General features: G+C 63.6%; 2 long non-coding RNA genes across 2 annotated transcripts; both read left to right on the forward strand.

Annotated features, from left to right (window-relative positions):
* Window positions 1-329: 329 nt before the first annotated feature.
* LOC121019745 (uncharacterized) lies at window positions 330-5,507 on the forward strand. Its single transcript, XR_005785759.1, has 3 exons — window positions 330-5,068; window positions 5,291-5,295; window positions 5,474-5,507. It is a non-coding gene; the product is annotated as an uncharacterized LOC121019745 (long non-coding RNA).
* A 41-nt stretch (window positions 5,508-5,548) lies between these two features.
* LOC121019746 (uncharacterized) lies at window positions 5,549-7,211 on the forward strand. Its single transcript, XR_005785760.1, has 2 exons — window positions 5,549-6,678; window positions 7,007-7,211. It is a non-coding gene; the product is annotated as an uncharacterized LOC121019746 (long non-coding RNA).
* The last annotated feature ends 7,294 nt before the right edge of the window (window positions 7,212-14,505 follow it).

Raw genomic sequence — 14,505 nt, forward strand, 5'->3', positions numbered from 1 at the left:
TCCCCCCCCTTCTCCCCCTCCCCTCCCTCTACCCCTCTCCTCCTCCTCCCCTTCCCTCCTCCCCTCCTCTCCCTCCTCCTCCCTCCCCTCCTCCCCCTTCTCCTCCTCCTCCTCCCCCTCTTCTGTTCCCTCTGCCCCTTCCCCCTCCTCCTTCTCTTTCTCCTCCTTCTTTGAGAGAGAGAGAGAAGGACGACGGTAAAGGGAGAGAGAGAGAGAGAGACAGAGACAGAGAGAGTCTTAAGCAGGCTCCACACCCCGTGCAGAGCCCAGCGTGGGGCTGGATCTCGGGACCGTGAGACCGTGACCAGGCCAAGATCAACAGTTGGCCGTTGAGCCGACTGAGCCGCCCAGGCGCCCCAAGGTACTTTCTTCTTTATGCTTTTCTGAGATGTTTCATTTTGTACAAGAAATGTGGGTTATGTTTTTAATCTAGAAAAGGCACTTACGGAACCAGGGGGTCCAGCTTGGGGCACGTACCTGTCTCCATGCAGGCTCCACGTGGGGGGGGCGCTGGGCTGCTCCCTGGGGCACATAGTAGCCCCTCCCCAGCCAGACCCAGACCCCTTGTTCAAAAGGTGGCCCAGCCCCCGTCCCCCACCCCAGGCTGGGTCCTTGCAGTCCTTCAGCTCCCCAAGGGGGCCGCATAGACCTCACCCCTGTGGTGGTAAATCTGGACACCCCCTGCCAAGGAAACATGGAGCCCCGGAGAGGAAACTGTTCCCTCCCCCACAGTCCCCACCGGCCCCGCAAGGAGGCTGCCGTCTTTCGGATGTCCCGCGGGGAGCCGTAGCCGCAGGAGGTCAAGGGGTCCTGGCCCCTCGGGAGGGCCCGATGGCTGCACCGAGCCTGCGGTTCGGATGTCCCCCTGGACCGTGGGCGGGCTGAGCTAGGGCCAGGCTGCGTGTCCTCCTTGGCTTGCCAGCCGGGAAGGCGGACCACACGAGCACCTGCGTGTGGGCTGTCGCGAGCTCAGCGGGTGCGCGCAAACCCTCTGGAATCGATCGGGTGGAAGACACGTAGTTCTCGGCGCTCCCCGGCCCGGCCTGCACCGGACGATGCAGATTCGCTCTGGACAAAACAGGAGGGGCCTATTCCGTGAGCGCCAGAGTGGTCCGGAGAGGTATTTAACGGGGGTGCTTTTAAATCATTGGAAGTACTGTGTGGAAAGAAGCAGGTGCCGAGGAAGAGACAGTCGTGGGGACAGAGAGGCTGGGACAGGCTCTGTAAGGAGACAGCTGACTCCAGTGAGGCCAGGAACAGACTAGACACAGGGAACAGCAGATGCAAAGGCTCTGCGGCAGGAGTGAACTTGGCATGTTCTTGTGACTGGACGGGCGACAATGGGACCAGTGGCGGGAAAGGGGCCAAAATGGTAGGGCCGGGCCACCGCGAGGGGCGTGATCTGACAGTGAGAGTGACCAGAAGGGGGGTGCTGGGGGTCTGAGCACGGTGGGGACCTCTGGGTCTGTGTCTTGAGGACATAGGGGCCACTACAGCCTGAATGGCCAGCTCTGTCCTCCACAGGCACAGAGCTCGGGTGTCTCCGGGTCGCAGCCTGTGGAGGAGGTGACAGTGCCCTGGGGGGTATGATTATGGCCCACGTCCCGTGAGCTCTGGCTGTTAGGGCTCATGCCTTCTTGCCCCACGCAGGGCTGGTTGTCTGCACAATCCCTGGGCTTCGTTCTGGGACCTGCCATGCCTTAGGCCGGGGCCGGGCTCTGGGTGGACATTGGCATCGGAGGCCGGGTCCCAGGCCCCCCCCCCCGACCCGAATCTGCCCCGTGTGAACCCTGGCCTTTCCACCCTCTCTGGAGATCCCTGGCCATGCCTTGCCCAGTCCACAGCTGTGGCTTCTCTATGCGGATCCCCCGAGAACCTCTCCAAGCCCCCCAGACTCCTTCCCCACCACCCCCATCTGCCTCGCCCCTTCCTTCAGCCTCTTTTGACACCCTTGTGGTTCACACCTCAGCCATGGGCTGTACCCAGCTCCTGCTGGCCAGAGGCCCCCAAAGATCTGGGGTTCCCCAAGCAGCTTCCTCGATCTCAGTGTCCCGAGGGCGCAGGGTCCCGTGTGGGAGTCAGCGTCTGGCACACAAGGGGGACACAGCCTTGTGGGTGGGTGGGTGCTTGGTTACAGCCCAGCATCAGGCTGGGACCCCTGTGACACCCTCCCACCTGGGTGGCCTCACCTGGCGGCTGCCGGGGGCTCCGATGGGAAAGGAGGTGTCCAGAGAGGTGGCCTGTCCGCCTTCCCCCTCCCCTTTGCCCCATGCTCCCGGCATGAGTCCCCAGGAGCAGCAAGTGTGGGGACATCTGGGTACACTCTGCAGAGGTCAGGCCAGCACCAAAGAGAAGGCTGAGGATTAGTGGCGGCTGGGAGCCATGGCAACAGGACAACGGCCCAGTGGTCTCCCCAGGGACGGCCCCCAGACCCCTTGAGTAGGGACCCCCATCCTAGCGGCGAGCTCTGCCGTGGCCTGCGCCCTTCCCCTTTCTAGAGGCTGAGGCCTGTCCCCCTGCCCAGGACACGAGCGCACCTCTCTGATCATCCCAGCCACTCCGGCCCCCACCGGTGCTGAGGCTCCTAGTGATTATTCAAAAGCCACGGAGGCTGACTCCGGTTCACCTGGAAACACCCCGGAGGCCCCCATCTGTGTCCCCAGAAAAGTCCCCAAGCCGGGGCAGGCCCTGGGGAGGTTGATGTGAGGCATTCACTGTCCTCGGGCCAAGCTGGCCCCCCTCTACTCGTTGAGGCCACGCTGTGTCCACCCCCCAATCTTTTTCCTAGCTGTATCCCTGCCCAGCACAGCCCGTCTCCTTTTCTCCAGGTAATTAGCCTGTCTGTTCCAGTGCCCCTTCCTCCAGGAAGCCCTCCTGGCTGCTGCACACTGGTTCTTCGCCACTCTGCCACCTGGTGGTCCCAGACCGCATCCCCTCGGTGATGTTTGTCCTGGTTACAGAGGTTGTGAGCGTTGGTGACGGATTGTCTCTGCCCCCCACCCGGCGGACGCGGCTGTGGGCTCACGGGAGGCCCTGGGCTTTCTGCAGGGGCCTGAGGTTGGGCCCTTCCTGGCCGTGGCCTCGGGCTTCAGTGGGCACTCTGTGGCGATGCACCCTCAGTGCAGCTTCCCGGGCTGCCCCAGCCCTCAGAATGGCAGGCTTCACCCCGTGGGCGCTAATCGGGCATGACGCTGTCGTGGGTGTAGAGCGGGGAGCAGAGACCCGGCCCCGGGTGAAGGGCCACCAGCCCGGTCAGCACAGAGGAAGAGAAAGATGAGGTACTGGGGTGACTTGGCACCCTGCGCTGCAGAGAAGCCCCCTGCACCCCCAGGGCATTTCCGGGACCCCCCCGGCCCCCCCTCCCCACCAAGACAGCTCTTCCCTCAGGAGGCGGCTGCGTTTACGGGTGAGGCCCCAGGCCCGCCCCAGGCACCCCGGAGGCAAGATGGTCGGAGCCCCTGGGCCAGACTCCCCAGACGCAGGGCACATGCCAGGGCCTGTGAATGAAGAGAGAGGGGCCAGACACCAGGTGGGGATCTGTCTGCACCCGGCGTGGCCCACCTGGGACCCTCCTCGCCTTAGATGCTGGGTCCCCAGATGATGAGCTCCGGGGAGGAGCCTCTCAGGGTGACCCAGCGGCCCCACTCCTGCCAAAGACTCCCCAGAAGGCCGGACTGGTCCCCGCCCCGCCTCCCCCCACCAAGCTGGGCAGGGTGGCCGGGCCAAGGCTTCCCTGGGATGTGGGCTCAGCCCGGGCAGGGTGGGGCAGGCGGCTAAGGCCCATCTTGCGGATGATGTGGCCGTTCCGGGGCCACCTGTGTGCATGACACAAGGTCCTGGGGCAGGGCCGGGCCTGGCGCCGGGCTGTGTGGCATTAGGTACAGCCGTGGGCGCTGACTTGGCGGCGGGGAGGGAAGGCGGCCACGAGAGGGAGGAGGAAGGCGGTGAGCTTCCAAAATTAGCCACGACACGAAGCGGGGTTTATCACGGCCCCGCTCACCGACGGGTCTGTGGGGACAAGCGGCCAAACACGGCTGTCCTGGGCACAGACAATGAACAGAGACGTTCCCCCTTTTCCTGAGGGCACCTGGGTACCGGGCAGAGCCAGCGCCCAGCCCTGCCCGGTGGCAAAGGCCGCAGCCTTCTCTGCAGACGGGCCAAGGGGGTGCAGGGAGCTGGAGCGCGGGTGACCAGGCAACGAGGAGGGGGACAGACAGCACACCCCATCTGGGGAAGAGGCCAAGGGGTGCCACGGCTCCAGAACATCGCGCGCGGCAGGGCGAGCGGTGGCTCTTCCCCGCAACATAGAGCAGCCTGCACTAGGGTCAGGGGGGGTCTTAAGGCCCCCGGAGTGGGTTGGTGGGTTTGGGCTAGTGTCCCCCACCACCACCCTGAGCCCCCAGGCTCCGGGAACAGGAAATGCCCCGAGGAGACGGCTGGAGGGCAAGGTCAGGCAGCCGGTCGCCAGGGTATGGGCTGGGGGGCGGCCGGCTGGGGACTGCGTTCAGCCACACACGGTAAGAGAGCTCTGACGAAACAACCGGCCCAGACCGCAGCCTCGTGCACGCCGGGTCCCTCCCCCCACAGCCAACGGGAACAGGTGCAGGCCGGCCACGCGGTAACGACAGAGCCACGGGTGTGTGCCGCCCACGGAGGACACGGGGGCTGGCCAGGTGATGCCACTCACCAGTGAGTGCTCGCAATTAGGGTCGTTAACTCCTCCTTGTTCAGCAACATTAAGTAACCGAGTAAAGACCCCACTCCCGGACGGCGGCTTTGATCGAATCCCGGCGAGAAGTCAACCCTGTGTCTGGGACAGGCAGGATGGCCGGCCGGCGTCTGGAGTGGGGACGACCCACCCCTTCTCTGCGAGGGGCTGCGGTTGGTCTCCGTCCCCACTCAGAGCCCCTTGGGGGAGAAGTGGGAGCGACGCCTCCCCCTGCAGTGGCCTCGGTCCCTACCCTGTCCTTGAGGACACCCGTGGAGCCTCCCGGAGGCAGCGGTGACATAATCAGCCTGGCACACAGCCGGAATGACCTGGTGGCACTTGGAGGGGCAGCGATGAGCTGTAAGTTCTGGATCTCAGGCAGGGATGACAATCAGCTGGCCTTGGCCCTTGGGAGGGGCCCCGGGGAGGGCAAGGCCTGGAGGGGACCGGATGCCCGGATGGAACCCTGCGGGCGGGACCCCTACAGCCACACCTCCCGGGCCAGCCCGTGCCCGGAACCAGCCCCTTGTCATTTTTTTTTTTTTTTAAATAGTGTATGTTAATATGGACTTTATATTTTAGGGCAGGTTTAGGGTTACAGAAAATGGAGCACTGTTCCCCCATACCTCTGTCCCCCCACACACAGAATTTCTTCTATATGAAGTCTCGCATTGTTGTGAGACATTTGTTACGATCGACGTTACAATGATACTATTGACCCATTATTTTTTACGTTTTTAATGTTCGTTTTTGAGAGCGGGGGAGGGGCGGAGAGCGAGGGAGGCACAGAGTGCGAAGCAAGCTGTCAGCCCAGCGCCCGATGCGGGGCTCGAACTCGTGACCACGAGATCATGAGCCGAGCCGAAGTTGGGACGCTTGACCGACTGAGCTGTCCAGGCGCCCCTGTTGACACGTTACTATTAAGTGACACCCATTTTTGGTGTTGGACACTGTGGGTTTGGATGAATGGACGATGACCGGTTTCCACCATTGCAGCGTCACAGAGTAGTGTCACTGTCCTGCCTATTCAGCCTCTCCTCTCCCCCAGCCCCAGATAACTGTGTTTTGTTTTTTTTTTTTTTAACACAGTTCTGCCTTTTCCAGAATGTCATGTAGTTGGACCGCTACAGTGTAGCCTTTTCTCGCCGGCGTCTTTCACTTGGTAACACGCATTTGAGCTTCCTGTGTGGCTTCCCGTGGCTTGATGGAGCATTTCTTTTTAGCTGAACACTATTCCATTGTGGGGACCGACCACAGTTAGCGTACCCGTCGCCTGCTGAAGGACGTCGTGGTTGCTCCCAGACCCCTGCCTTTCTGCGGGCGGGCAGTACTCGAACAGTGCCCTCCCTGCCCCCTTGGCCCATGCCTGCCAGGGGGCCACCCCTCGGAACTACAACGTCTCCAGGCTGTCCTGGGCCCCGGTCACCCTTACCCCGGCCTGGCGCCGGGCAGGTCTACTCCAAGGTCTCAGCTAGTGTCAACTGGCCACAGGGGTCTTGCCCAAAGATGGCAGGCCTGGCACCCAGAGGGCAAATATGTCCACACTCTGGCTGGTAGACCCCGGCCACCTCCTCCAGGAAGCCCTGCTCCTCAGAGTTCTGTTGTTAAAGTTTCCCCCCAAATTCATGTCCACCCAGAACCTCACAATGTGACCTTATTTGTAAATAGGGTCTCTGTATATGTAATTAGGGACATATTTGGAGACGAGGCCATCCTGCATTATAAGTGCCCTGGATCCAATGACAAGTGTCCTTAGAAGAAGAGGAGAGACACAGACACAGAGGAGAAGCCACGTGAAAACGGAGGCGGAGACTGGAGCCCCCAGAAGCTGGAAGAGGCAGGAGGGAGCCTCCCCTCGAGCCCCTCGGGGTGAAGGGCTTGGCCCTGCCCCCCTGGATCTCTGACTTTGGGTCTCCAGACTGTGAGCGGCTGGGTTTCTGTTCCCTGAGCCACCAGTTTGTGATAAGGTGGTAAGATGGCCCCAGGGCAGGAAACCAGGCTCAACCCTCCCTCCCTCCCTCCCTCCTTCTCTGCCCGTTGGCCTGGCACTCCTCATGTGGGCTAATCCCCTGTGCCTTCCCTGGGCTCCGGTCTCCCGTCCTGACTGCCTGCCTTGTGCCCCGTGGCCCCAGCTCCCGGGTAGAAGGAAGGGTTGCCTGCTGAGGGGCACTGCCTCATCCTGTCCCCGTGCCCCTGGCACACACGCTGTGGCCACAGGACATTTTCAGTTTCCACAATCCTTGTGTTTTGATGTTGACACACTCGAGGCCCATTCAAGTCACTTGATTTCCCACTCAGAGGCGAATCAAAAGGAACACATCTCCTCTGATTTGTTCACACCAGTCAACTTTTCCATCAATAAAAAAGCCCATTTTGCTCATCCGATGCCAACGGAATGCGATCTTTTCTAAGATGTCAGGATTCAGTGACTCATTCCCTTATTTCATCCCATTTACGTCTGAGAGTCAAACGGCATCTGGAGACAGAATTCTTCATTAGAGAACAAGTCATTAAGAAGTCAGCATGGAGGGGCGCCTGGGTGGCGCAGTCGGTTAAGCGTCCGACTTCAGCCAGGTCACGATCTCGCGGTCCGGGAGTTCGAGCCCCGCGTCGGGCTCTGGGCTGATGGCTCAGAGCCTGGAGCCTGTTTCCGATTCTGTGTCTCCCTCTCTCTCTGCCCCTCCCCCGTTCATGCTCTGTCTCTCTCTGTCCCAAAAATAAATAAACGTTGAAAAAAATAAAAAAAAAAAAAAAAAAAAGAAGTCAGCATGGAAACACAGACCCGAGCACTGCCTCACCTCGGTGGCAAAGCTTGGGGCCTGGCTCTCCTCCATGTCCAGGCAGCCGAGGCCCACTAAGTGGGGGTCCCTGAGCTCCAGCCCATGGCTGCCCTTTGAGAACACAGGCCCAGCAAAAACACTTCTGATTTTTCTCAAGACAAAAGCTTTCTACATGCATAGCCTGGCTCACACACGTCGGCAGCAAATGACAGATATCCAGGGCAAGTACGGCCACTGGGAGCCCCCCAGCGCCCTGGGGCCTCAAACTGCCCTGGCAGCTGCCCTGACCCCAGGGTGCCAGCCACCCCTCCGGGCCAGCTGGCCCTCCAAACATGCTGTCCCCCCTGGACGTGCTGCCCCCAGCCCCTTGGATGTGCTACGCCCCCCGGGGGTGGGGGCCCCCCCCCCCCCCCGCCGGACACGCTATCCTCCCTGGATGTGCTGGTCCCTCCAGGATGTGCTTGTACCCTCCGGACATGCTGGTTCCTCCAGGACATGCTGTTCCCTGCCAGACATGCTGGGCCCCTCCCCCCCCCCACTCCAGACGTGCTGGCCCCTCTGGACATGCTGGTCTGATGGTCTGGGCCAGTGGGTGTATCTCTGTGGGCAACACATCACTGCCCAGCAACCTGGTCTCGGGAAGGCCCATGGATGGGTGCAGCTGGGGGGCCCCGGCTTAGCCCTGACCGGGACAGCAGCCACCTCCAAGCCCCAGCTTCCATCTGTAAAGGGGAAAAAATAAACATAATGAGAATTAACAATAACGATACAAGCTGTGGTGGTTAGTTTTCTGGGTCCACTCGGCGAGGCTCCATTTCTTGGTTACTCAGTCACACGCTGGTACAGATGTCGCTGGGAAGGTGTTTGTGATCGCGGCTAACGTCTACCGGCAGGTGGCTTTAAGTACAGGAGACGAGCCTCGTGCTGTGGGCGCATCAGGTGGTTTTAAGTAAAGGAGATGAGCCTCGTGTTGTGGGTGGGTCCCATCTAAGTGGTTGGGGGCTTTAAGAGCCTCAGGTTTCCGGGCGAAGGAGGAATTTCCACCTCAAGAGAGCGCTGCCTCGGATTTCGTCCCACGGGCATGCTACCTCGAGACTCACAGGCTCACATCGCCGAGACCCGGGACTCCCCCAGGGCACATGACCTCGTTCCCTCAGCCCCCATCTCCAGGCCTGGCGATGGGTGACCTGGGCCCGGAGCCTGGAAGGGACCGGCGGTGGGAGAACACCAGGCCGACAGGAGCAGATGCCTGCAGCCAGCGATTTGGGGGGGGCTCGGGAACCGGCTCTGGGCCCCGCCAGGCCCGAGTCACCCCCCCAGCGCCACGCACCGAGGCTGCAGCCTCTCCAGGGGTGACTAATGTTTGGCCAGATTCACCAGGAGCCCAAGCAGTGACCAGAGGCCCCAGCTGCCTGGTATGCCCCTGGTGGCTGGAGTGGGGGGTGGGGAGCATCGGCTGGCTGGCCCCCCCGAGCTTCACCAGGAGACACGGTAGGACTAGGCTCGTGCCTGCTCTCCCTGTAGGGACCCCCTCTCCGTGTGTCTGTGTCCAGGGCTCCGTCTTCCTATAGGAGCACTAGTTACGGGTTCCGCCCCCCCCCCCCCGATCCAAGATGACCCTGATTCACCTTGAAAGCATCTCCAAAGAGCTTACGTACCCTCAGTTACAGGGGAGAGGACTTAGACGGATCTTCTGGGGACACAGTTTAATGCCTCCCACCAGTCTCTGAGGACCAGAGTGCGAGTCGCTGACTGCAGCGACCCCTGGGCTGGGCTGCTCCTCGGCAAGCTTCTCCTTGGGGCTTAGGGCTGCTCCCTGTGGGGCAGCGCCTGGGGTTGGGGAAACTAGCCCGCCTCCCAGTAGAGATAAAGCCCCGGGGAGGGGCTGTGCCCACCCTCCCCCACCAGCCAGGCTGCTGGACTCCCTGGGGAATGGCTCGAAGGGTGCCCCCAGGAGGAGGGGATACCTGAAATGTCCTCACCCGGCAAGAGCCAAGCCCTGGGCTGGTGCTGGAGTGACTGGGTGTCGACTCCTGGCCTCAGTGGGTACTGGGAGGGCTCCTCTGAGCCTGAGGATCCTGCAGATCCTGATCTGCAGTCAGTTCTCCCAGAATTCCCCGGGGAACCCTGATGGATGGGGGGAGGGGGGGGGCAGTGGTGGTGGTCAGGGTTTCTGCCATGAGGAGTAGCCAGCAGCCAGAGTGGGGCTCCCAGGCAGGCCTGTGAACTACCCTCCAGGCTCCGTCTGGACAGGGCAGGACCAAGGGGGCCTCCAGAGTCAGCAGCCAGCTCTCCCTGGGGCTCGGCCTTGACCCCTTCCTGCTTCGCAGCAGGCATTTGAGGGGTGGGGGTGGGCTAAGATGCAGGAGCCAAGGTTGGAAGGGGGGCTCCGTGTCCACAGGAAGTGTTCAAAGCTATGCAGACCTCCCCTCCCCGTGCGGTCAGAATATTAAGCTAAGGTGGTGATAATTGGCTGAAAAGCAAATTAAGGCCTCAAGGACAAATTAGAGGCTCTCACCATTGCTGCAGGGGGAAGGGGGGGGTGATGGCACTGTGAAGGGGGGCAGAGGCAGAGACACAAGGGTCAAACCCCCCACCTGACACAGTTCCCTCCGTCGGTCCTGGACCCCCTGCTGTGGGTGATGCCCCACCTCTCCTCTTCCTCCCCACACCTCGATCCTGCCCACTCCCACCAGGCCCTTGAAGGGACAGCTTGGAAGGGGGAGCGGAAGGCACAGCCACAGGAAACACCGGACCCGCTTCCCCTCCCCTGGGGTTTCTGGGAGGGCGCAGACCCCAGTCTACCCTCCCCCAGGGGAACTGCCGCCCCTGCTGGCAGTCTGGAGGTGTCAGAGCCAGGGTCTGATGTCCGCACCGCCGGGTCCCCAGGCAGGGGCTGCCCAGTAGCTGTGCCCACTCCTCTCCTTAGGCCGAGTCCCATCTCTCCCCTGCTAGGCCCAGACCCGGAGAGACACTGGAAGCCCTGCACACTCGGCCCCCAGCCAGCTGGTCTCCGAGTCAGAGGAGGCCTCGACATCGGCCGGCCTCTGGCACCATCTGCTGGTCACAGCGGGAGGCAGGCCGCCCCCAGCCATAGGGCCCCCCTAACCGCGGGCGAGGGTGGGAAGGACGAGAGCTCCGGGCTGGAGTCGCTAGGCCCCGCCCATGGCCCCGCCCACGGCCCCACCCCGAGCACAACCCTGGGCGTCACGACCCTGCCTACAGCCTCCGGCCCCGCCCGCGGCCCCGCCCCGAGGACAACCCCTGGCCTCACGACTCTGCCCACAGCCTCCAGCCCTCCCCATGGCTCGGCCCCGGGCGCAACCCACCGCCCCCTGCCCGAATCACGGCCCAGCCCGAATCACGGCCCTGCCCAAATCACGGCCCTCCCCACAGCCTCCGGCCCCGCCCACGGCCCCGCCCCGAGCACAACCCTGGGCGTCACGACCCTGCCTACAGCCTCCGGTCCCGCCCACGGCCCCGCCCCGAGCCCAACCCTGGGCGTCACGACTCTGCCCACAGCCTCCAGCCCTCCCCATGGCTCGGCCCCGGGCGCAACCCACCGCCCCCTGCCCGAATCACGGCCCAGCCCGAATCACGGCCCTGCCCAAATCACGGCCCTCCCCACAGCCTCCGGCCCCGCCCACGGCCCCGCCCCGAGCACAACCCTGGGCATCCCGACCCTGCCCACAGCCTCCGGCCCCGCCCGCGGCCCCGCCCCGAGCACAACCCTGGGCGTCGCGACCCTGCCCACAGCCTCCGGTCCCGCCCACGGCCCCTCAGCCACTTCTACAGCCTGGCGGTAAGCCCAAAGCTCCCGTGTGGCCTCAGCTGCTCGCTCAACCTCTCTGAGCCTATGTTCTCCTTAGCTACATCGGGTCATAATTACTGCCCTAAGTTTCCAGGAGAGCCGCGCCCTGATTCTGCCGGTAGGCCCAAGTCTGTCCCCAGACCTCTGGAAGCCTGTTCTGGGGTTTCTGGGGACCCCTCCATTGGAAGTTCCCTCTACAGTGCCCCTCCAGCACCTCACCTCCCCCTGCCTCACAGCCCTCCACGGGCAAGCCCTTCTCTTGGGTACCAGTGCCATGGGCATTAGGGGCTGTAGCTGTGGGTGGCATAGACACCCTGGGGAGAGGAGGGGGCAGAGGACTTTCTCAAGCTGGTCTCTCCTCTGCCCACTCCCTGGGGACCTGCCTGCAGGTCTGTGACTGCTCGTCCACAGCCAGGCCCCAGCCCCTCCCGGAGGTGCTCACCATTTCTATAAGGGGGAGAGCTGGGGCCTGTCGCCCGGGGGCTGGCTGGGCCCACCTGGCCATAGGACAAGGGCTGTTAACACCTGGAAAGCTACCCAAAGCCTAAGCCCCGTTGCCCTTGCTTTCTGGCACTGAGACCCTTTTCTGGGGCCAGATCTGGGGACCCCCGCCAGAGGCAGCCTCCTCTTTGTCCCCAAACCTGTCCCCATCAAGCACCTGCCCTGCCTGGGGCTGTTGATAATAGCCAGTAGTGTCCCTGAGGGAGAGGACGGGGTCCCTTCTGATTCTGTGCTCTCAGTGGACCACCGTGCTGTGCTGCCAGGCCCAGGCCTGGGCTCCTTCATCCCTAGGGCCCCCATCAGCGCATCACTCAGAGCAAAGCAGGCACTCGCCACCTGGGGGCGCAAGCAGTTCACAAACGCTCCCATCACAAACCAAGGCCCTCGAGTCTTGGCTGAGACCTCAAGATTGGGGAGGGGGATGTCCTCCCTGCTTCCTGGTTAGGATGTCCCACGTCATCGGGATTGAGAACCTGGGCTTTCAGGCCGAGACCCGGCGTCACTGATCTCCCTGGCCCCGGGGGAGCTGGGCCGTCATCCCTGCGCCAGTGGGGAGTGGAGGTCAGCCACCCCCGGCCCCGTCCACCCTCTGTGGACTTTGCTGCCCGGGCAAGGGGCCAGCCCGGCTGCCCCGCACCCTCCAGCAGCTGGCTGGCGACCCTCCCGGTGGCTGGTGGACTCTGCTCAGCCGGGCCGGCCACACCTGCCACAGCAGCTGGTTCAAAATCCCCAAATCCCACAAACCGGCCGCTCAGCCCCATTTGGCCCGGCCAGGGAGTCCTTGGCCCTGTGTGTCAGCCTGTCCCTCACTGAACTGGCCGTCAGGGACTGTGCCAGGTGGGCAGGTGGGCAGTGCTCCGGCGTCCCGAGATGCTGGCAGCCCAGATGGTGCAGACCTCTGCCCTTGGGGTTGGGCGTGCCCCCCCCCCCCCCACCGCCCCCCAGCTCGAGTGAATCTGGAGGGTCTGCAGACTCACTTAGCAGGGCGAGTAAGAGACCTTCATGTGAGAGTCTGGCTGCCCCAGGCCTGAAGGAGGGGAGTCTGCGGTGCTGACCGTTTGTAGTCAGGGGGCCCCCGGGGAGGTTCTGGCCCGTGGTCGTGACGGGGACCCCCAAAACTCAGGCTTCAGGGCGCAAGGCAGCAGGAAGTTTGCAAGGCGGCACCACGCAGATGCTTGCGGTAACCCTGCACGCCTGCGGGCACCTGCGGTATGCTGCTGTGGCCCTGGCCGAGGGGCCCTAGACGACCCTGCTGTGCCACACAGGGGCAGCCTCCTCCTGGCCCCCTGGGCATGGATGACAACCGTGAGCGCCCCCGACTTTGCTCAGGCACCCCCTCGCTCCGGGGTCCCTCACTGAGGCCCCCCAGCCTCTGCCTCGCCCCCACACCCGCCCCGCCTCTGCTAAGCCCCAGGACGCTGGTCGGCACATGTCAGCCTTGGGGAGGGGGTGAGGGCAGCTGCTGGGTGTTGATGTTCGCTGCCCCGGGGGAGGGGGTTTTCCGGCACCGGGGGAGGGGTCAGCCACGGTCGCTGAGCAGAGATCCAGGCCCAGAAGAGGGAAGGCCCGACATCATCACAAGTAAACAGCCCCAAGGATGGTTTCCTACACGCAGCTTGAACCCCTGAGCGGCTTGAACCCCTGACCAGCTTGAACCCCTGAGTGCGTGCAGCCCCAGGAACTGTGTTCGTGCACCCCACCCCTATCCGGGAGCAGCGTGGTGGGGGGCCTGGGCAGGGCTCAGCCCTGCGCTCTCCGCCATGCAGGCCTCCCCCTGCAGCCCCTCCCTCCTATCCTCCTCACCCCATCAGCCCTGCCCCCAGGCATCTGCAGTCACCCCCCTCAGCCCTGTCCACAAGCATCTGCACTCACTGTAACTGATCCCCCAGGCGGGGCGGCCCGGGCTCTGGGCTCCCCTGGCCCTCTCGTCTCCGGCCCAGCTGTTGCCGGGGAGGCCGTGTCTGTCCCGGGGGCCAACAGCTGCAGGCCCGGAAGCCCCCACCTAGCCTGGAGCAGGTGGGCCCTCCGTGGCCCAGTCCGGTCTGCCAAGGGCCAGTCCCAGGGGTACGGGGGCCCCGTGCCCTCATCCGCTAGGCCTTGGGGGTCCTGGGCTGGGGGCAGGACCTTAGGGGTCCTCAGGCCTGCGGCAGCAAGGCCGGCCAAGCGCTCGCTACAGACAGAGCCGGGAAGGACATCTGCCCCCCGCCACACCACCCAGCCCTCCGAGGCCAGTGGTACAAACCCAGACGGAGAGCCTTGGTCAAGGCACCGTCCGCTCCGTTTTCGCCGCGACAGGAGGGGGCCCCTACGCTGTCGGGCCACTTGTGAACATTTATCGAGGGGTGCCCCTCTGTCTTGGGGTGCCTCTGATGGGTGCTGGACTGTGAGAGAATGAATTCGTGTTGTTTTCAAGCCCCCCACTTGCGGGGAGCGTTTAACTGGCCCAGGACGCCGGCACACGCCCTCCATCCCTGGACGCAGCAGGAAACTGCCGAGTGGCTTCCTGGTGCCTGGTGCCCAGGAGGTGCCCGGCAGGCCCGCCTCTGAGCTGTCCACTGGCCCTGCCGTCCCCCCGACGTCAGCCTCGTCCCTGACCCCCCACGAGCGCTGAGCCAGCTCAGTGGCCTCCACGGTGCTCGCTCGTGGGCAGCGTCACCGGGCAGGGCGGGTGCTTCCCTGAAGGCCTGTGCACTGAGCTCAAACCC

Source organism: Herpailurus yagouaroundi, unplaced genomic scaffold (genome assembly GCF_014898765.1).
Source record: "Herpailurus yagouaroundi ecotype Mexico unplaced genomic scaffold, PumYag 222, whole genome shotgun sequence".
In the NCBI taxonomy this organism is placed as follows: domain Eukaryota; kingdom Metazoa; phylum Chordata; class Mammalia; order Carnivora; family Felidae; genus Herpailurus; species Herpailurus yagouaroundi.